The sequence below is a fragment of the Dermacentor silvarum genome, chromosome 11 (assembly GCF_013339745.2).
Source record: "Dermacentor silvarum isolate Dsil-2018 chromosome 11, BIME_Dsil_1.4, whole genome shotgun sequence".
NCBI classification, from domain to species: Eukaryota; Metazoa; Arthropoda; class Arachnida; order Ixodida; family Ixodidae; genus Dermacentor; species Dermacentor silvarum.
This window is the reverse complement of record NC_051164.1, coordinates 119392341-119416469: the sequence shown is the minus strand read 5'-3', so window position 1 is coordinate 119416469 and position 24129 is coordinate 119392341. Positions and strand designations below refer to the sequence as shown.

The following is a 24129-nucleotide window of genomic DNA, read 5'->3' as shown; positions in this document are numbered from 1 at the left end:
CTCATGAGTTCCATCGAGGAACTGTTCTTTGTATGTATTTAGGCTTACTGCATGAAAGGTGCAAAAGGCACCTTTTCTTTTTCTTTTTTGTTTGCGCGACAGTGTTGTTTCCTTTATTCCATTGAGTACTTCAGACAATACAATAAGGAATGCAACTTTTATTATTTAGATTTCTTCCCACGTATATTTTTTAGCTTACCGTCTGTTTCTTGGCCAATTTAACTTCGTAGTAGATAAGTGTGCATTAACTGCTATCAAGAAGAAAGCTCGTCATAGCTGAAAATAATAAAACAGCAAGTTTTTAAACAGCATGACACAGGACGAAGATTATAAATCTGCTGTTTGACAAGGTGTACCAACAAACCCAAATTAACACTGCTGAAAATGATGTTCACACTTCCTTTGGCTGTGCTCTTGTGGACGTTGCTTATCAGTTTACGTTTCTGGTACTCTTATAACACTGAAAAGCAATTGAGTGTTTGTGTGATACACTCCTCCTCCATCTTAAATTGCACGCCACACTGAAATGTCTGCTCCGTGTGGGAGGAGGGAAGCGACCAGTTGAAGATGTGAGGGCACCAGGCCGATGCCAGGCAGCGTAGAGTCGCAGGCACGAGAACGGAGGCAACCGTGTGTGGCGAGCGGGGAGAACATTGATGGTGTGTGTGCGCGGTCGGCATGGCGGGAGTGTGCAACGACGAAATGCGAATAATGTACTTGACAAATATAACACTAGGAAGCTACTTTCAATGGCGGGTTCGAAGTGTAGAGGGTCTCCTGTATATGCACACAAAGTTTCAAGCAGAAACGTACAGCTGCTCACTCCCAACAAAACAATTCAAAAATTTATTTTGCTGCTTAGCCAAGCCCTTAAAGGCTTCAACAGGACTTAAAGAATTTCCTACAGTGCCCTCAATAGTACACCCACAATCATGGAAATTTCACAGCATGGTCCTATCAATGGGTCCTCTCAATACCCAATTTATTCCCATCAAGTGTCATGATGGTGTGCCTAATAGTTAGATAACAGCAAATGTTTTAGTCCCTCAGCAAGCATTAGGAAGAACCCCAACCAGCATGAGCTTACTTCTTACGGTGCACCAAAATCACCTATATCTTTGAAATTGCTTCAGCATGTTTCTCCCAAGACAGGGAAGCGCAGTCGAGGACAGCAGAAAACAAGGCGGGGGTGATGAAGTTAGGAAATTTGCAGGCGCAAGTTGGAAGCAGCTAGCGCAAGACAGGGGTAATTGGAGATCACAGGGAGAGGCCTTCGTCCTGCAGTGGACATAAAAATAGGCTGATGATGATGATGATGATGATTGTAATAATACAATAGGACAGTGGCGCACCGACGGGGGGGGGGTTCGGGGGTTGTAACACCCCCCCCCCCCCTGAGGCCGACTTAACCCCCCTCTTTTGTTTAACCCCTTTTCTTTCCTTGTGCATTTGAGTACTGCAACTAAGATGTAAGAGGCGCAATCGTCTGCACACTCACAAAAAGCGCATTTTTTGACAATTTCCCTTCAAGAAATTGAAATTAGTGCTATTTAGATGGTATTGGCAAACTGTCAACACCCCCCTGGCAGAGATCCTGGGTACGCTACTCCAATAGGACCTCGTTGATATGATCTCATTTAGCTCGATTTCCCGGTGCCAACGTTTTCAATCGAGAACACAAGAAATGACCCAATACAGTTACACTTTTGACCGGTTATTACGTACACCAAAAACATAATCTTTTATCACCAAGTCCAGTACATCACCAAAGTGCGATCATATTGTAGTGTACGCCAGTACCACTAGATGGCAGCACTGCATCCTCGGCTATATAAGCATTCAATAAACGCGGTCGGGCACTTGCCTGCCCGGAGAGTTACCTGCTGTGTCACTCGCCCGCTCGACATGGTGTCAGAAGTGGGATCGCGTCTCGGCTGATCCCGTACTTGCGGCTTTGACACACATACCTGGTAGCGAAGCTTCCATAGAAGCCCATACGTTCAAAACATGGCGGTTCATCGGCTGTTCATGGGGCTTAGCGCCATCTGTGTGAGGAGGGAACACTTCCGGCGGAAGAAAAAATAATGTGACGTCATATCCGTTAAAAACAGAAGTGACGTCATTTTGTTCTCAAAGGCGCGAAATTTGTTTTCGGAGGCCTGCCATTACAGCTGTACATTCGAATGTCCCACCATACGACTTGGTGGGCGTTCCGAGCTTTCAGCACGGAAAGCAAGGCAGGAAAAGGTCTGCCGTGCGGGTGTCGAAATCGCATCGCTGCACCAAACATACTTTCTTTGGAGGCCGATGAACGTTTTGGGCGTAGAGTGCTCGTCCTTTCGTAGGATGGCAAGCCCGTCGACCAGCGCTGTCGCACGAAAACAACTAAATTAAACAATTATCTTGCGGTCGCAACTTACTGCTTTTGACTGAACAGGTTAAGAATCAATGAAACTACCAGTGTCACCAAATTTAGACAAACATCGGCAAGCGAAACAACACATGTGAGGGGGGCGTATTGTAACAGGTGAACTTTACGAGCACGCCTTTCTGCACACTTCAAAAGCTGCTGCATTGCATTGCAAGTGATAGCGGCGTGAACGACCGCCGCTACCGATGGGCACTCTTACGGTGAGCGCTGAAGAAAGGTATTTATTGGTAATGATCAAGTAAAACAAAATTGTCACGGCTTTTCTCGCCATGCGTATATAAAATTGATTATGAACTTTATTTTCGTTGAATGAATCTCTGTCTCTCTCTTTAATTATAAAACGCTTTTTTCTTTCCGAATGTTTGTTCCCTCCAAACATAGTCGCGCTTCAATCACTGCTCCCATAACCACCCTTGCTGATGTCGGTGACAATTTATTCTGAACCGCTTTTCGCCCGAAGCTTCGACCTTGCACACGCTCTGGCCCCGCCACTCTCCGTCAAGGAAGTCAACTTTCCTTCGCCATGGCTACCGGTACAGGCTCTACCGGGACGCTCGCTGCTTCGTCGGCCGCTGCGTCTCTACATGGCATGGCCCAGCTGCGTCCACCACCGGCGTTTGACTTTGACAACCCCAGCTCCTGGCCCACATGGCTGCTGCAGTACGAGGACAACTCGTTCGCCACTGGACTTTACGCCGCTCCGACGGAGGTCCAGGTGCGCTCTATGCTCTGCTGCATGGGCCCACAAGCCAGGGTGGTCCTCGCGTCCACCACGCTGGGAGACGCGGACCTGAAGGACGTCGTCGCCGTAAAGAAGGCGTTCAACGACCACTTCGTCCACCCGCCGAATGAGCTGTACGAGTCTGCTCGCTTTCACTGCCGTACGCAGCAGCCGGGTGAGTCGGCCGACGTATTCTACACTGCACTTCGGACGATGGTCAAGCGTTGCAACTATTCCTCGCCCGACATAGAAGAGCGTCTTGTCCGAGACCGTTTCCTCGTGGGCTTGCTTGACCACAAGCTCTCGGACCAGCTTTGTCGGAACCCGAGATTGACGTTGCATTAAGCGCTCACGCACGTTCGCCAGCACGAAGACGCCGATAACGAACGCAAGGCTCATGACTCGGCTGATTCAACGACGCTCGCCATCGACGCCGCTTGCATTCGCACCAACGTTGCTCGCGTTCACAAGGAAAAGCCAGCGTCAGCGTCTCCTGATAGGACAACGCAGCAGCTGTGCCCATTCTGTGGACGCACATCGCATCTTCGCGCCGACTGTCCGGCTCGCAGAGCGTCCTGCAATTTTTACCGCAAAAGTGGCCACTTCGAGAACGTGTGCCTTAAGAAGAAACGCGGCAGCAGGAAGCGCACACCGAAGCCTTCTGCCAGCTCCATCGAGCTACATGCAGTTGCGGGAGAGCATCCGAATGCGAAGTTCGTCGAAGTACTCGTCGATGGGTGTCCACTTTCCTTCAAGGTGGACTCTGGCACCGAAGTTTCTATCGTACCCAGTATGTTCCCTGGCGTCCCCTCGAAGCTTCAAGACCCCAAAAGCGAATTGAAAGGCCCTGGCAACAACGTTATACCGGTCTTAGGCACTTACGCTGCTACCTTGTCATGGCACAGCAAGTTCACCAAGCAGCTACTCTACGTCCTGGCAACCAAGACAGTCCCGCTGCTGGGCTTCCCGGCAATCCAGGCCTTGGGCGTCTGCACGTTTGTCGACCAAGTCTCTGGGACTCCACAGCCCTCGGGCGACTTGCGTCTCAATCCCAGCCTCTTCTGAGGACTAGAGACACTGGGTCAAACTGCCCCACGTGCGCCGAAAACAGGGTGCAGCGCTCGGAACCTATGCGGCCGTCAGCCACTCCAACTCGGCCCTGGGAAGAGGTGGGCGTCGATCTGTTTCATTTGAACGGCCAGGACTACGTCCTTCTGGTGGATTACCGGTCACGCTTCCCGGAGGTCATCAGCCTGCGCTCGACGTCAGCACCTGCGGTGATCTACGTCATCAAGAGCATCTCCGTGCGCCACAGGATCCCAAGACTGGTGCGCAGCGATAATGGTCGTCAGTTTGCTGCAAGAGAGTTCTCCGCCTTCACCGATTCCTATGGTTTCCGCCACGTCACTAGCAGCCCCCCTTTTCCACAGTCCAACGGGGAGGTGGAACGGATGGTGAGGACGGTTAAGGACCTGCTGCGGAAGGCGGATGATCCATACCTTGCGCTCCTGGCATACCGCGACACCCCTGGGGTGAGCCCTGCTCAGTTGCTCGTGGGCAGACGCCTACAGACCTGGGTACCGAAGGCGTCACATCAGCTGGAGCCTACCTGGCCGCCATCGGTCCCATTCACTCGGCGTGATCAAGATAACCGCAGGCGCCAAGCGTCTGACTTCAACAGAAGACACGCGGCTCATGAACTGCGGCCTCTTCAGGCAGGCGAGCACGTCTGGGTACGGGACGTCAACTCCCTCGCGATCATCATAGGGCCAGCACAACGCCCTCGCTCCTACGAGGTGGAGACTCCCACAGGTGTACTCCAGCGCAACCGGACACACCTAGTACCAACGACGGGACGTCCTGCGGAAGACACTACCAGTACGCCTGGAACTCCCGTGGCGGAGCATACCGCCATGTCCACAACAATGCCTGGAGCTGATCAAGCAGCTCAAGACCAGGAAACCGCATCGCCTCGAGAAAGCACCTCCACTGCAGATGCACCCTGCGGTTTCCCTTCTACGCCACGCGTCTCTAGGTTCGGCAGAAAGATACGCAGGGCAAGAAGGCTCGACCTATGAACGTTTTGTGCCGGACCAAGAGTTCCTGTTTTGTGGTTCTTATTTAACAGAAGGGAGGATGTAGTGTACGCCAGTAGCACTAGATGGCAGCACTGTATCCTCGGCTATATAAGCGTTCAATAAACGCGGTCGGGCACTTGCCCGCCCGGAGAGTTACCTGCTGTGTCACTCGCCCGCTCGACACATATTCTAACGAACATACAAGAAACAGTTGGGAAGAAGAGAAGAACGAAGTGCTTGGAGGCCGGACTGCGTGGTCACCATCATCCATCTCCTGTAGAAACCAAACTCCCCAAAGAGAACGAACTGGATTACCGCCCACAGAGAACTAGCATTGATTTTGAGGAGTATACCGTGGACCGTGACCCCCCCGTGTGCTACAGCTGCAGTTCCACGGGACACATAGCTCGTTACTGTCGCCAATGCCGTCAGTCACGAAGGACACCGCTGATGTTCTCGCCACCTGGAACCCGTACATTGAATGGTCCATGGACCAGTTCACTTCCCACAGACCGTTTCTTGCACGAGATCAGACGCAGCGATTCACCAGCGTTAGACCGCATCCTGGCACCACCAAGTAACCGTCCTCGTTGTTCTCCATCCCCTTGACGCCGTGCATCTTCACCCCCGCCGGGAAACTAGCATCCGCGGCCAATGGAGGTGAGGTCGCAGGGATAGTTCTCGAACGAAATACCTCTGCCTGCTGTGACGATCAAAACCAAAGTGAATGTGCTAGTTAACGGACTGCTGACCATTGCTTTAGTTGATACTGGTGCGAATGTGTGTGTCATGAAACTCGCTTTGAAGAACTGCCTAGGCCACAAAGTTACGTTTTCATGGGACAATGTCGTTACCTTTCATGGAGTGGGCGGTGAGTGGCTTCAGCCCCATGGTGTTTGCGCTGTAAAGGCCGTTTCACATGGTGCGATTTTACAGTGTGATTTTCGCACCGGAAGTGCAATTTCCGTTGCATGCGACGAAAATTGCAGTTGCAGGGTCGATTCTGCAATTTTCGGCTGTGACCAACCGGTTGATCGCAGTGTCGCAACGTTGCAGCAATCGCTGCGAATTTTCCGTCGAAATTGCGCCGAGAGGTATTTCGCGGTCTGTTTTGGAAAATGGTGGCGCCACGGTCGCTGAACGCAACGTTTATAGATGCTTTTTTGTCTATAAATATTGGCTCAGCAAGCCTCGAACTGTGCAACTAATTGAGTGGAGCCTTGGATTGCGCAATCGAGACGTAACAGCACCGACACGCAAACAGTGCAGATAAAAACTCGTATGTCAGATTCGGTTCTGTGATTTCTATGCATTTGTTGACACGCTACATTGCTAATCTAGCGACGCTGTTTTTTACGTTGGCTTCGGGTGCTGATAGTACGTACTTTTGCGTGATTTTCCGTTCACACGCGCTAAGAGTTGGTAAATACTACAGGTGTCCCTTACGGTAAAGCATGTCCTTCGGATGTCGTCCCAATTTTCTGGTTCTGGAAACAACTCGCGATATACGAAAATGCCAGTTTTATCGCGGTATGCTTTTACGGACGGAACAATTTAAAGAATATGCAACTACAGACAAATGCTATGGTCAATAGGTCCCGCTATACACGTGACCATTTAGTAGCAGTCGGTTGGTTAGGGCTTTCATGCGCATTTTCCCCAATGAACTATCTCATTTCCAGGTTCTGTTACTTCCGCTGCGAGACGCAAAGCGAACGTGCAAACTGGATATCGTAATGAATGTTCTACAATAGCATATTTAACGCTTTGACTGGGAATAAACAGTATTGTCAATTTATTTTCAAAGCAATATTTAAAGTTCTTTTCTAATTTTTCCGATGCATCATTTTTCTCCTGAATAAAAAAAACCAACACCAAATCAGTGTTGCAGACTTTGTATTTTTACTGCATCTGTATTAACCCTCACATTAAAAGGTAATTGAAGATTTCGCTTACTTCAGTGCATCGGATTACTTTTATTTATGCTGGTTCTAACATATCGCAGTACTCTAAGAAACTACTTAGCCATAAACATCCTTGCCTTTTCTTGCTTTTCTGTCTCTACTTCCTGCAAAACACAAGCAATAATGCGAAAAGCAGGCAGACATCTGGTTTTTATGAGTCGTAGATAACACATTAAACAAAAGCAGATCAAAATTGTGCAGTGAAGTCAGCCGGTTGCATTCCTTCAGTGTGAATGATAGTAACTTTTCAAGTGTGGGTGGGTCTTGCATGTCCACAGCTCATAAAGTGTGCAGACTCATCACGAGGCGTAAGTATTGCCCATCAAGATGGAGGCAATGTTGCTAATGAGTCTGCACTTACACGTATTACTGCATAAACTCGTATAACCATATCCCATAATACTCAGTCGAGCTTGCTCAGAGTCATATTCACCAAAATTCTACTTATCCGAGCTTGCTCTGACTCATATTCATTAAAAATATACTCGGCCGAGCTTGATCTGACTAATATTCACAAAGATTCTACTCAGGCAAGCTTGCACCGAGTCATATTCACCAAATATCCACTTAGCCAAGCTTGCTCCTGACTCATATTCACTAAAATTATACTCGGATGAGCTTTCCCTGACTACCACATGACAATATTCACTAAAAGTTTACTCAACTGAGCTTGCTCTTACTCGTATTTACCAAAATTCTACTCAGTCAGGCTCAAACGAACTCAGACTCATGGTTAGTTCGAAGTCTTAGTGAGCCAACGTTTGAGTGAGTTCACCGTGCTATGTATACATACATTACATAGGCAAACATTGCCTATAAGAACGTGTTGCATCGGGTGAAATAAGGACAACTGTAAACACTGCAGTTAGTTTTCTAGAGTTTAACTGACCGTTGTGTGAAAGCTTCGCCTCATGTCGATTCAAGCAACTGCATTGGATCTGCATCATATTTTTTGCCAATCCTGCTGGCTGTCCTGGCCATTACTGGGTGGCCACATTTTGCACATTTCAACACAAAGTTGAATAAATGACTGTAGTGCAATATATTAAAAAAAAGATGCTTGCATCACTGCACGTATAACAATCAGAACAAGATACAAACACATGCACATAAGATGCACACAAATGATAAATACATAAACAGATGGAATCAGCTAGCCACCACCTATTGAAAAAAAGAAAAAGCACAGGACTACGTATAACCATTCCCCTTGCCAGGTACAGTATAGACCACTTATAACGTAACCGCGTATAGTGCAGGACCGGATATAGTGCGGTCTTTTCAGACTCCCGTTAATTTTCCCATAGCACTCCATGTATACACGTATCGCTTATAGTGCAGTTGTGGGAAACGAAATACCGGTTACAATGCGGCTGCCTGGGAGTACGGAAGTCAGTGGAGACTGCGAACGCTCCCCTCAAACGGGCGCTCCAAGGAGTGCTCGAGGAAGAAAGAGAGACGAAGTGGAGGAGAAGGGGACGTGGTGCGAACGAACAGCCAGTGAGGCAGAAACCAGAATCTTGAGTGCGAGTCGTGAAATATCACGGCGCGCATAGCGAGCGAGGGCCACGAAATGGCCAACGCTCGCTTCACGATAACGGCAGTAAACGAAACTTCAGGGAGCGGGCGGCGCCGGCATGACACGGCGAAGGGCGCACGCGGAGACCGTGGAATGTGAGGGAGGAGGGCGGCGGGGAAGCGGATTTCGCCTCGGCAATTCCGCCGCTTCGGTAGCTCCCCTCGCCCTCCCTCGTAGCTCCCTCACTTCAGTTCAGTTTATTGTCCTTAAAGACCCCCGGAGGGGGTATTACATAAGGGGTGGGTATAACATAGGTTCCACATTTTGTACACATTCATTAATTATATGCAAAGTGATCAATCACACGCTGTTTGAACAAAGACAGGCAAGTGATGTTAACAATGTCAGCAGGAAGGCCGTTCCAGTCTTTAGGTGTTCGAGGAATGAACGAGGCGGAAAAATTAGGGCAAGCGGGCGTGCGACTTGCTGCGGATGACTGGTGCGATGAGAGATGAGTGCAGCAGGAATGATGTATGGCGCATGATGAAGGACACTGAAAAAGAACTTCTGATAGAGCTCAAGACTAGCGATGCGTCGGCGATTAGATTGTAGTGTTAATCCGGATTGTGTTTTAAGTGCAGAAATACTGACGTCATATGAATATTGTGAGCGAATGAACCTAGTAGCGCGGTTCTGAACAGATTCAAGTGAGTTGATAAGATATGTTTGGTGCGGGCTCGAGATGGCAGATGCATATTCTAGTTTTGGTCGAACAAGGGGTTTGTAGGCAAGCAGTTTTACGTTTTTAGGGGCCTGAAGGAGATTACGCTTTAAAAAACCTAGTGTTTTATTACCAGATGATATGATGTTAGAAATATGCTTATGCCAGGACAGATCATTGCATACGGTGATACCTAGGTAGTTATAGGACTCTACTAGTTCGAGAGGCATGCTTCCGATTTGGTAAGGAAATACTAGGGGATTACGGCTATGAGTGGAAGACATAACTTTACATTTGTTTACATTAAGTGACATTAACCAATCGCCACACCATGTTAGTATAGTGGAGAGGTCTTTCTGCAGGGCTGTTTGATTGTAGGTGTTACGTACAGTGCGATAAATTACACAATTATCGGCGAACATTCGGATACTACAGGACACATGTGAAGGTAAGTCATTAATATATATTAGAAATAATAAAGGGCCAAGAACCGATCCTTGAGGGACACCTGATGTTACTGGCACAGGGTTAGATAGGTGATTATTTATAATGACAGATTGGGAGCGGTTACTAAGAAATTCAATAATCCAATTCAAAACATCAGGATGCAAATTAAGTCTTGTTAGTTTCAATATTAGACGTTGATGAGGGACTTTATCGAAAGCCTTAGAGAAATCCAGGAAGATTATGTCAGTCTGTATGTTACTGTCAAGGTTAGTGTGAACATCATGCAGGAAGATGGCCAGCTGTGTTTCGCAGGAGAAACCTTTGCGGAATCCGTGCTGGGCGGGATGGAAAAAGTGATTCAAGTCAAGAAAATTCATGACAAGAGAGTAGGTGACATGTTCCATGATTTTGCAAGGGACGCTTGTTAGGGAGATGGGGCGGTAGTTAAGAGGCGAGTTTCTGTTACCTGATTTGTGGACTGGAACGACCTTCCCGATTTTCCAGTCATCTGGAATGAAACCTGAAGAAAGAGACTGGGCAAATATCAAAGACAAATAGGCTGCAGAAATAAGCTTAGTGTTTTTAAAAATTTTTGAGTTAATTTCGTCCATGCCGGAAGATGACGGACACTTGATTTTATCGATGACCGCACAAATACCATCTACATTGAAGGCAATGGGTGGCATTGACGAGTTTATACTAAGCGATGACGAAACGGGAGGCGCATTAGATTCGTTAGTGAACACAGAAGCAAAGGCGGTATTAAACACGTCGGAGCAATCGGAATCATTAATAACTTCGTTTGATTCGTTATTTATCTTAATAGTGCAAGTTTCGCTATTGTTTATGACTCTCCAAAATTGCCTCGGATTATTGATTAATAGGTTTGGTAGATCATTGTGATAAAAGGAGTGTTTAGCGTGACGCAGTGCGTCAACGTAGCTCTGTTCGGCTTCATAATATTTATCCCATGCGCATGGGCGCCCACTCTGTTTGGCGGCGCGATACAGACGCTTTTTTTTGTTTTCTAGGCGTTTTAGGGCTTTTGTGAACCATGGTTTTTGCTGAGAAGAACGAAAGGTGACTTAAGGAATAAGTTTCTCTGTAAGTTCACTTAGTTTGTTTTTGAAGTGCGTCCAATTGCTGTTAACGGAAAGATCGTGAAAAGTTGATTCAAATACAGGAAAGAAGGTATTCATAGCTTCAGTTATTGCTTTGCAATTTCCTTTGTCGTATAGACATATTGTTTTCTTAAAGGTATCCCGTGTTAACAAATTGAACGAAAACGTGGCATGGATGACTATGTGATCACTGATCTCTGGCAAGTAACAAATGGATGAAAGGCTGTCAGGGTGGTCGGTTAGTATGAGATCGAGGACGTTAGCAGTTTGCTGCGAAATCCGGGTTGGTTCAGTTACTAGCCGAGAAAGATTAAAGTTAAGGCAGAAATCGACAAAATTTTTGGCCTCTGTGTGTCCGGATACCGAGAATGATTGTATGGTACGCCAGACTATTTGCGGGAAGTTAAAATCATCGAAGAGCAGGATTTGCGCGTTTGGGCGGGCGGTTACCAGTTCGCTTATGACGTTGTTACGTTCATGACAAATCAGAAGTAGCACTGGGCGGTCTGTAACAGATACCAAGTAGCACTTTTTTTGGAAAGGTATGGATTATCACCCATAACATCTCAAGATCTGACGTAACGTTAATTAGCGAGCATGGCAACTGCTCGCGAACAGTGACTAGTACACCACCACCACAGGCTCCTGTGCGGTCGTTCCGATAGAGGCAGAAACCGGGCAGGTCTGCTAGAACTTCGCCATCAATAATGGCGCTGCTCAGCCATGTTTCAGTTAGTAATAGTATGTCACTACCGGTGCATAAGACTATGTTAGACATCAATTCACGCTTCGGGATGAAACTGCGCACGTTGGTGTACCATGCATGCCCGCCGCCGTGCAGGCGCCGCCGCTTCAGTCGGCCCGGCGCCAGCTCTCCGAAGCTTCGTTTTCTGCCGTTATCTGGAAGCGGGCGTTTGCCGGCGTCGGCAGTTTCGTTGGCTGGTCTGGGACAGCGCTGCTGCTTCCCTCTGCGCCGTAGCCGCAGCGTGCAAGGTCAACACGTGACTAGAAAGTAGAGGAAGCATAAAGGAGAAAGAAGGGTTCACTGCCATTTTCTACGCGTGGCTACGGTAGCGTGGCTGAGACGTCGGCACATACACGCATCTTCCGGCGCAACGCAGAATCGGCGACCTTGCCATTTGAGAGAGGGTGAAATTTCCACCGCATTTTTTTTTCTTTTGTTCGCGCGTGAGATTGAGGGGTCTCTCTTAAGCTTTTAATCTATGGCGCTGCCGGAGCAATGCCGGTTGGAGGCGCCGCCGCGTGAATTATTTCGAATGAACAAGATTCCACTGTAAATTGAATGCAAACGTTCTAGCCGCATCCCTCGACTGTCGCATACGCGTGGTGGCTTGGTGCACATGTTTTGCATATGTGCGGGCCTTGAATTTGCATATGTGCGGGCCTTGAAAGTTGTTGCTTTGGTTATAGTGCGGTACCGCTTATAATGCGGATATTCGCGACTCCGGCGGCTTATGTTAGCAAACGTTCTAGCCGCATCCCTCGACTGTCGCATACGCGTGGCGGCTCGGTGCACATGTTTTGCACATGTGCGGGCCTTGAAAGTTGTTGCTTTGGTTATAGTGCGGTACCGCTTATAATGCAGATATTCGCGACTCCGGCGGCTTACGTTATAAGCGGTCTACACTGTACATGGGCTATAGGAGAGACACACGTGCAACCTAGCAGTTACCTCGAGGTAGCAGCTATGGACGCTTTTGCATTCGCAGCTGGCCACTCAACCACTCAAGTGTGTTCAGTGTGCACCTGTACTTTAGGCACACTTTTTATTGTCTACATCTCAAAAATTTAATGTGGTTCCTCAAAATTTTAAGAATGTTTGGATTCTGAGGCTTGCAAAGGTAAATATTTTTATTCCATTTTTGTTCAAGTTGAAGGCTCATACAAAAGATTAGAGATATTGTCAGTGCCCCTCACTTTCCCTCAGAACATAAGTAGTCTGTTATTGAGATTTTAGCAGCTTTTCAACAGCAAGAAAGGGAATCAGCTTCCCCTGTTTTCAGCATTGAGTTAACGCAGGCAATTCAGGGAGGCATAAAGTTTTGCTAATACAATCGGTTCGGGAGTACCAGATTAGACTGTACCTTGACACTTTCCTTGCACTTTCTTATTTTGGTCAAATAACATAGTTTGAAATGGCTCCAGTTAGCATGCTCTAACATTGTTCTAATATAGGTTAAGTACATGACTAGCTTAACAGACTGGGATGCTGGCTTTCATTTCCAGCAAAGGAACATAGTGCCTGCTCCAGTTGTATATGTTTTAGGTTATCTGGGGCTTTCAGCCTCTTTTAAGATAATGTGCTCAAGCAGGTAGAAGCACATGTATGCTATTAGCGGATAGTTTCGATAGCTTCTAACTTTACACTTGCCACTATTAATACAAAATTTTAGCGTTCAATTTTGTTATTAAACAAACAAACATACTCCTAACAAGGTATTTTAATGTTAGCTGTGGGGCTACGCGGCTGCGCTACGTACTGCAGCATAAATTAACTTAAGCTTCTTGATACAGATTCACAGCACACTAACAGCGCAAGATACAGGACGAGAAAATAGACGACGCCCATATCTGTCAGACTGATACGATACTACGTACACAAGTGACTGCAGCTCCTAAAAAAAAATGTGGTGTCGGCTTTTACGCCTTTCGAAATATTCAGAGAGCACTTGTATGAATAATTACAGCACACGCGCCAAGACGGACGAACCAGGCTGGTGCTAAGATAAATGTTCACAACACAAATTCCATTGCATGTTCAGTAATTACACACAGATCATTTGCGGCTTCCTTCAGGGGCAGACGTGAGCTTTTGGATTGGTGCTTGCTGCTAAGTTTAGTGCAAGAATATTGCTAGGAGCAGGAACCGCTTATGCGCAATCACGAGCAATACACACACATCCGTTTTTTCAGAAGCTGACGTTAAGCACGGGAAGCGCGAGGGTCTCTGCGTTGACATGACGACTTTGCTGCAGCCGAATTCCGAATACTGCATATGCGATGACAACAGCTATAGGGGCTTGTTGATAGGTCCTCTTGTAATTTGTTTACCCGAGGAAGAACGACACAGGCATAAAACACACACGAGACAGCACACAGCGCTGAACGACCACCTGCGAACAGTTGTTTACGTCCGCCATTTCTCCTCGTATTGAACTTCACAAACTGCTGTTGCACACTACAAAACAAATTAAACTTTGAAGCGTTTTTAAATTACAAAACGCACATATTACTTGGTCCTAATAAAGAGAGGTCAATTATATTATAACGTGCATGTCTTTTTCATTACATTAAAAGAATTTATGCGGCGTGTGCGACAAAATCTGGCAGCAAGCAACCCTGGGCGTTGCATCATTCGCATTGTTGACATTGCACCATGTGAAACGGCCATTGCGAATTCCGCATCTGCGAAAATCGCACTGCAAGATCACACCATGTGAAACAGCCTTAAGTGTGACGTTGGCTGGGAAAGTGTTTGTGTTGGAGTTTTTAGTCCTTGCCTGCTGTTCGCATGATATAATTCTCGGCATAGATTTTCTTCAACACTGCAGTGCTTCTGTACGTGGACTGTGGAAATGGTGAAATACATGTGAATGAGGTGCTTTTACCCGTGCTTTCTGAACAAAGCTCGTATGGCGAAGAAAGGGACACACTCAGTGTGCTGGATGAAGTGCTTGCCCCCTCATGGTGCCTAACGCCTGTTTGTGCTTGCGCGACTACTGTTGACGCTGCTTGCATTGACCTCGTGATTAGGCTCCTCAGCATCAACTGTGCTAAAAAATGTATACTCGTGCCTTGCTCTGTTGTGTGCATGACGAGAGGAGTCGTATACCTGCCAAGTTTGAAGACACGAAACCTGGGGAATCTGCCGACTGGGGGGGGGGGGGCAGTCAGTTACACCCCCCCCCCCCCTGACGTCTATATTTGCAAGTACTGGCAGGAGAACTTCATTACCATTTCATTCACAGATATACAAATGACCACATGAACATCAAGGTCTCCTTTGCAAGCATTTAGTTGTTGCTAATTTTGCCTTCAAAAATCTTTAAACTTGAATTAAAGTCTCGGGTCGTACGTCTTACAACTACCATCTGATTATGAGGCACGCCGTAGTGGGAAACTCCGGATTAATTTCGACTAGCTGGGGTTCTTTAATGTGCACCCAATGGACAGCATACAGGCGTTTTTGCATTTCGCTCTATATGCAGCTGCTGCGGCCAAGATTTGATGCCGAGATCTGCGGCCGAACTCGTGCTTAGCAGCGCAATGCCAAAGCTACTAAGCAACCACGGCAAGTGTTCAAAATTTCTTCAGGGAATGTTTGATTGCAAGACATTTCATTTTTTTCACATTTTGCAAGGACAAGATTCCCAGCGTCTTAGGCAAGCGACACATGGACGAGCGGCACTACGTCCTCATGTTTTTCCCGATCTTAAATTGCCGCTCGCACTCTGCATTACGCTGTGGTATCAACAAAATACCCAGCGTCACTTCGGGTGAGCGCTCCATTAAAAATACTTGAAGATACTTTTTGCGCTAGCGCTCCTTGCTTTTAAAGCCATGAATGACCGTAGGCCTACGCAATGCCAGAGTGACTGACGCCGAGGAGAATGATGGAGAGTCGAGTGTTGCTAGTTGTGGAACGCGGCATTTACTCGCTAGCCTAATGAGACTAGCGCCACTAGGGCACTGAACAACCCCGTCAGCATAAGGAGCGGCTCCGCGGTTAACAAAATATTGCGCATGTATAGAGTTTCCCTACTACTTTCTTAACTGTTTTGCGCAATTAACTTCCAACTGGATTGGATTGGGTTGGATTCTTTTTGCCAATGTGGCCTGACAAAGCGCTGGACGCGCATAGAAACGGGACACAAGTGCAATTTCCAGCAGATTTTTCTGTCAACCGTACAACCTGGGAGAAATAGTCCAAATCCGGGAGACTTGGTAGGTATGGAGTCGCAACGTTGTGGGCGCTGAATTGTTCTGCTGTGCCAGTTGTACCTCCTCGAGGCATGAAAATTGCCCTTTTCGATGAAGCTTCATGCAGCTCAATAGCGGTATTCACAGCAGAGCCCGTTCCTGCGCACTCTACTTGCGATTATCGGCCTTCTGAAGAGCTGATTCTCGATATGATCGGCAAGGCTCTCTGTACATCTGAGCGTCAAGCACTGGTACAAGTCCTGTCCCAACATGTTGCTGCATTCGATTTTACTCACGGAGATGCACCACTTGGTTTACCCTCATCATGAGCTTGCCATAGAATAGATACCAGCTCAGCACACCCCATTCGCCAGAAGCCCTACCGCGTGTCATCCTCCGAGCGCAAGGTTATCGCAGAACAAGTCAAGGAAATGATGAACAAAGGCGTCGTTCAAGAGTCATCCAGCCCATGGGCAGCTCCAGTAATCCTCGTCCGGAAAAAACATGGCCCCTGGAGATTCTGCGTAGATTACAGACGCCTAAACGCTGTGACGAAGAAGGATGCCTACCCACTACCACGAATCGACGACGTCATTGAATGCTTACATGCTGCTTCTTATTTTTCGACGCTTGATCTACGATTGGGGTATTGGCAAATACCTATGGAACCTAAAGACAAGGAAAAGACCGCCTTTGTGACCCCAGATGGCTTATTCGAATTTAATTTTATGCCTTTTGGCCTCTGTAATGCTATCGCCACCTTTGAAGGATTCATGGATACAATATTACGTGGCCTAAAATAGGAGATATGCATGTGTTACTTGGATGATATTGTAATCTTCGGCCACACGTTGGAAGAACATATTGCCCGCTTGAGCCTTGTTCTGAGTTGCATCGAAAAAGCTGGACTAGTTTTAAACTGAAAAAAGTGTCGGTTTGGCGAGCGTCAAAGATTGGTTTTGGGACATCTAGTCAACAAGGATGGCGTCAGGCCTGATCCGTGTAAGATTGAAACAGTCAGCTAATTCTAACCACCGCAGACAGCACGAGAACTTTGCTCTTTCAATGGTCGATGTTCCTATTTTCGTTGTTTTGTACTCCAATTTGCCAATATTATTCACCCGTTGACATGTATTCTGCGACAGGATGCAGCCTTCACATGGACACCGGAGTGTGACGCATCATTCTCGCAACTGCAGTTTACACTAACGTCAGCACCCCTCTTGCGTCACTTCGACTCATCTTGCCCGACTGAAGTTCACACCGATGCTAGTGGAATCAGAATAGGAGCGGCACTTGTACAACGTCACAACAACGCCGAAAATGTCGTCGCATATGGCAGCCGTTGTCTGAGCAAGTCGGAGCGCAATTATACGGTTACGGAGCAGGAATGCCTGGCAGCTGTTTTCGCAGTGCAGAAATTTCGATGTTATCTTTACAGAATACCATTTAAGATAGTCACCGATCATCACTTTTTATGCTGGCTGGTTGGTTTGCGTGATCCCCCAGGTTGACTGCGCGCTGGGCGCTGCGCCTTCAGGAATATGACTTCGTGGTGTCATACAAGAGCGGATGTCGTCATGCTGACCCAGACTGCCTTTCTCGCATTCCTCTTGCGACTTCCGACTGCGCAGCTGAGAATTTTGATGACTGTCTCGTTGCCATCACTCGTACGGTACCCGACGGGGCAGACTTTCAAAGAGAGAGCAATGCAATGATCTCAACCTGGATCCGCTGTTTGGCGCCGCTCGTACTTCTCAAGGCAGCGGTCGGTCGCTTCACCGTTCGTGATTCATGAAGAACAATTACTCCGGGAATGGAGCACATTTTCTTCTAGTTGTTCTCGAGAGTCTTATGCGCCATGCATGACGATGCGACATCTGGTCATTTCGGTTTCGTACGAATGCTATACCGCCCACAAGAGTGATTTTACTGACCCAACATGTACCAGACAAGCAAACACTATGTAGCTAGTTGTGAAACGTGTCAATGTCACAAGCGACCAACCACCGCTGCACCAGGTCCCCTGTGGCCATTGAAACCGCCCAGTACACCTTTCGAGCAAGTAGGCGTTGACCTCGTGGGTCCATTCTTGTTATCTAACAATAAGAACCGTTGGATAATAGTTTGTGTGGACCATCTCCCACGGTACACAGAAACTGCAGCCATACCCTCTTCCACCACTGCCTGTGTGGCACTCTTCCTGCTGCCTTCCGTAGTCCTTCGTCATGGCCCACCGCGTGTAATCATCAGTGACCGTGGTCACCAGTTCACTGCAGACGCCGTTGAGGAGCTACTTTGTCTGTGCACTTCTGAGTTCCGTCACTCCATGCCGTATCATCCACAGACCAATGGCCTTGTTGAAAGGATGAACCGAACATCGACCAACATGCTTCCCATGTACGTTTCCTCCAATCATAAGAACTGGGATGACGTGCTGCCCGTCATAACTTACGCATACAACACGGCAAAACATGAAACCATGAACTACAGCCCATTTTATCTCCTCTATGGAAGGTTACACCGCGAAGCCCTCTCGATACTTTCTTAAAATTTATTCTGCACGATGACGATTCTGTGTCAAAGACTGTGTGCCTCGCTGAAGAAGCCCGCTGAATAGCCCGTCTTTGTACTTTGGGCTCGCAACACTGTTCAAAGGACCGTTACGACAAGCGTCACGGACCAGTATCGTTCGCCAAAGGCGACTTGGTGCCTCTTCGGACGCTGCAACGCAAGCGGGTCTTGTGTCAAAAGTTCCTGTCCCACTATTCCGGCCAAAACGTTGTCCTGGAGTGTTTGAGTGAACTTTGTTATGTAATAGCTCGCCTCCTGGGCAATGGCCGGCAATCAAGCAGAACGCAGGTGACTTATGTTGCTCGCCTGAAACCGTTTTTACCCTACTTATCCCTCCCAACTCGCCCTACAGGCTTCGTCTGCTTGTGGGGGAATGTAACTAACATACAAGAAGCAGTTGGAAAGAAGAGAAGAACGAAGTGTTTGGAGGCCAGATTGCGCGGTCACCATCATCCATCTCCTGTAAATAAAGCCATTTCTTCACAACTCTCCGTAACAATAAGATACATTTTTTGGCTGCTAGATCCCACATGAACAAGAAACGCCACGAGTTGTGTAGTGTACCATGCATAACACAGATGGCGCCAGGGCGTCTATCATAGTTTGTTGTAATAAAGTTAGTTGCCAGTGGGGGCGGTCAGCTTCCCGCTGGATGCAATTGGTGTCTGCTGGTCTCCTAGAGCAATGCTGTTGGCATGCAGATCCCTCAGCGTACCCGCTCGACTGCCCTCAACACGGTGTCTGAAGTGGGGCGTAGTTCAACGGGGCGGAATCCGTCGGCCCACCTGTTGGCATCACGACAAGTGCTCCAACCATAACTAGCCCTACCTCCTCCACCATTTGACTTCAAAATCCAGGTTCTTGGCGGAGGCTCGTCTTGGTGGAGACTCGTCTCATGAGCATGCTGCTTGCCTGGCTCAACAAGCCACCTCCAATTTCTGCTGCAAGAAGGGGCATTCCAAAGAAGTCTGCTTGAAGAAAAAAAAGAAGCAACTTGAAGCACACACGGTCTTCAGCAAGCTCTATCGAGCTTCATGCTGTTGCAGAGAATCGTTCGAATGCAAAGTTCATCGGGGTACTTGTGAACGGCTGGTCCGCTGTCGTTCAAGGTAGACTCAGGTGCAGAAGTTTTTGTCGTCCCAAGCTCATTTCTTGGCGTCCCGCCGCAGCTTCATGTCCCAGAAGGCGAGCTCAACGGTCCCGGTAACCACACATTGCCTGGCCTGGGCACATACCAAGCCACGCTCATGTAGAAAGACAAATTCATGGAGCAGAAACTATGTTTTGGTTGCCGAAACTGTTCCTCTGCTAGACTTCTTTGCAATTCAGGCCCTGGGTACATGCAAGTTCCTTGACCATGTCTTCTCAAGCTCACAGGAGCCACCCAGGGAGCTGCTCTTTGACCGTGGCCTGTTCAAAGGACTCGGAACGCAGCCCGAATCCTACAAAATCCGACAGAAGCCCGGAGCAAAGCCATTCTCGAGAGCACCTTGACGCTTTCTATTACAGTTAAACCTGGATATAACGAAATTGACAAATTTCCAAAAAACTTCGTTACAAAGAGGATTTAGTTACATGCAGGTTTGGTATGAAAATTCGAAAAAGAAACGCTTACCGTATTTACTCGATTCTGACGCGCCCTCGATTGTAACGCACACCCGTTTTCCTTGACCAAAAGAGAGGAAAAAAAATCCTTTACAGTATTGTGCACCTCATGCTTTCATACAGAAATACAACTATCGCTCAAGATTTACTCCCAATACACTATAGTTGCGAAGAACAAAAACGTCCCAGTTTCGCCCGAAAGACGAAGCATCGACTGCGACAGCAAATTAGCAGACAGCTTTACAAAGTAAGGATCTGTTTAACTAAATTGGTTGAATAATGCCTAAGCACACGTACTACAGCACATGGTCTAAGCTACGGAGTTAGGCTCGAAGTGTATAGGAGGTGGCCATCTTGAAATGCTGATGGCGATATGGTAGCGCAAATTTAGGGTCGTACTCGATTCTAACACGCAGGCAATTTTTAGACCCGTTTTATCGAAAAAAATGTACGTGTTAGATTCGAGTAAATACGGTAAGTAAGCAAAAGGGTAACAGACGGCAGAGCTCATAAAACATTTATTTCGAGGTAAAATACTGGGTGATTTTGCTTTGTTGTTTGTTCATGATGGACGGCAGCACTGACCGTTCATACAACATCAATGAACACAATGCTGCTGTTATCGTCCAGCGAGCCCGCGCCGTGGGCTCACTGGACAATGACGAAGCATCTCCATAAACTATGTAAACACAGCTTTGTCGACGTCGGCCACGCCCCCGGCATGATCGAAAGGTCACGCCCGCGGCGGCAAGATCGCCGGGTCGAGGAATGCAAGCCCGCCTCACGCACGCTAGCATGCACGCACATGTGGGCTCGCTCTCGCCTCGCAGTCGCCGTGAATTCGAGCGCGCCAAGCCCGATGTCACCACTTCGCATTCCGTCGTGGTGGAGAAGGCACTTCCGGTTGCTGCTTGCGCAAAAATGACAAAATTTGGGGCGAAATCTCTAGGTTGTCGGTGAGGAAAATTAGTTATTTCGAGGGGGTCTCCCGCTGCCACTTCGTTAGGTAGAGGTCTCAAATACATGTGCTTCTATGGAGTAACGGCGGGGAATAGAAAAAGTTTGTTATATCCAGGAATTCGTTATATGGAGTTTCGTTATAAGCACGTTTAACTGTACCTCTTCATGAGCCCATAAAGAAGAAACTGGACGAGATGGAAGTAGAAGGGGTAATCGATCGTGTCAAAATTCCGAATGAGTGGTGTTATGGACTGGTAGCTGTCCCAAAAGGCCTGGGTGATTGCAGGATCTGCGTTGATCTCTTTCAGCTTAACAAAGCCGTTCTTCATGAACGCCACATGCTGCCCACTGTGGAACAATGCCTAGGCTCGCTTGGAGATGCCAAGTTTTTTTAAAGTTTGATGCTACATCCAGCTTTAATCAAGTCGCGCTGTTTGCGGAACTTCAATTGTACACAACATTTATAACCCCGTTTGGTCGCAACTGCTTCCTGCAGCTGCCATTCGGCATTACATTGGTGCCCGAGTATTTTCAGAAACAAATGCCCCTAACACTCGAAGTACAGGCTGGTGTGGTGAACAGGATTGATGATATCCTTGTTTTTGGCAAGACTTGTGAACAGCATCACCAGTGTCTCCAGCAGGTCCTTGATCGACTCTCCAAGGCAGGCATCACGATCAACCGTGACAAATGTCCCTCCGGCACCAGCAATGTCAAGTTTCTAGGAGTCATCGTGAGTGCTCAGAGCATTTCACCAGACCCTGACAAAGTAGCAGTCATCAAGTGTATGCCACCTCCAGAAGACAGTGTTCGTCGTCTGCTTGGACTAGTGAATCATGTGGGACGTTTCTTGCCAAATGCCTTCGACGTCACTGCTTCCATTCGAGCCCTGCTGCTAAAAACCTCTGAGTGGACTTGGGGCCCCACGCAGCAGTCTGCTCTTGCCAAGCTGAAAGAACTGCTCTGCTCTGAGCAGTGCGTTGCAAGTTACAACACCCTGTACAAGACAACGGTTTCTGCAGACGCAAGCTCCTTTGGTGTGGGAGCTGTGCTTCTACAAGAGATACCATCAGGAGAACGTCGAGCAGTTGTCTTCGCTTCAAGATCGCTCACATCGGCCGAACAAGGTATAGCTAAACTGAAAAGGAAGCATTGGCAGCCAGTTGGGCTGTGTAATGGTTAGACCAGTAATTGTTACCAGTGGTCTGGACTTCACCCTAGAGACTGACCATCAGCCTCTCATTGCTCTCTTGGGTAAGATTGGGATCGACCTTTTGCCACCACGAATCCAGCTCTTCCGTCTGACATTCATGAGCTACGAGTTCAAGGTACTCTATGTACCTTGCAAACTCTTGGCTATGGCAGACACACTCTGTTGGGCACCTGAGGATGCTTCCTTCATCACCGCAGGCTTGCCAGGCCTCGTATTCAAACAGCTTGATGTTCTGCGCCTGGCTCAAGCAACCAACAGCGAGTGCAACCTTCTCAAAGAGTACTGCACCAAGGGCTGGCTCAGACAGTAGGGGATACCACTTCACCTGAAAAAATATTTGCAACATAGGAGAGACCTCAGCATGTGTGACGGGTTGCTCCTGAAGGACACCCACATTGTTGTTCCTGCCTCTCTTCAGCCCTACTTGTTAGAATTGCTCCACAAGGGTCAGCAAGGGATCAACGGTTGTAAAGCAAAGGCATGAGATTCAGTATAGTGGCCTGCCACCAACACCCAAATTGAGAACATTGTCTCCAGCTGCACCAAGTGTGCCAAGTCATGTGCCCAACGCTTGAAGCCCATGATGGCCTCAGTCACCCCAAGTCTTCCTTAAGAAAAGGTCGGGGGCGACCTCTTCCATCTGAACGGCAAGAACTACATTCTTCTGGTCGACTACAGGTCCAGATTCCCTGAGGTTATCAGCCTTGGCTCAACATCTGCAGCGACAGTTATCACTGCCATCAAGAGCATGTTTGTGCGCCATGACATCCCTAAGCTACTGTGCACAGACAATGAACCTCAGTTTGTAGCCAAGGAATGCAGGGACTTCGTACAGTCCTATGGTTTCTGTCATGCCACCAGTTGTCCTTGATTTATGTAAAATGGTGAAGATGGTCCGAACTGTCAAAAACCTCTTCGTCATATCGGAAGACACACGCTTGTCCTTGCTGGCCTATCAAGAAACACTGGGCATCAATGAAGCTAGCCCTGCTCAGTTGTTGACGGACAGACACCTGCAGGCACGCCTACCAAAGACATTGAAAGAATGTATGTTTGGGCATATTGGTAATGCATAGTACCAACTTCTTTTAGCGTACAAAGTAGAACAAAGGACTGAAAGAAACCGAATCATTCCTTTAAGTCCTGTGTTCTACTTTGTGCGCTAAACGTTGTCGCCAAGACTAGTTGTGATATTATTGGGTGCAGGATCACTCCAGAAAGAGATAGAAGCAGCACGCAGAAACACAAACACACATCAGACTTGTATTGGACACGTAATACATTGAACGGCACACACGTAACAGTTCCCCAAAATACGCTCTAGAAGACATGCAGATATATATAGGCTAGTTAAATGCAGTCTGCCTACAGTTCATGTAGAAACAGGTGTCGCCATCTGTTTGGCGAAACCATCTGAGCACATCCGTGCTCACGTTGGTTTCGACGGGAATTCAGGGCGCAGGCTCCTTTCCCAAGCGTATCACCCCTGAAGGAAGCCGAACGCCAGGCCGGGGTACGCTTGTACCCTTTTGAACCAGTGGGTGCCCGGCGGCAGTGGGAATCGAACCCACAGCCTCCCGCAGCCGAGGCGGGCGTTCTACGTTCTACCACTAGGACACGGCTCTTTCTTGCGCTCTTTCCCAAAACTTGTGAATGAAATTCTACTTACTTATGTAGACAAATCAAGGATAATTCATATCTACTCAGGGTGTTTATTCTGCAAATACATATAAATAATTCCCATTACTTATAGCATCACCCTGCCAAATATTAGTTGTCTATGGGCTGTTTGTGAGAATTTGCGAAGCCATCGTAAAATGTGGGTTATTAAAGA

The 24129-nt window shown here is 47.7% G+C and overlaps 1 protein-coding gene across 1 annotated transcript in view; it reads right to left on the bottom strand.

Moving 5' to 3' along the window:
* LOC119432861 (nuclear pore membrane glycoprotein 210-like) overlaps window positions 1-24129 on the bottom strand; it is a 238239-nt gene that overhangs the window by 21773 nt on the left and 192337 nt on the right. The gene's annotated exons all lie outside the window — the stretch shown is intronic.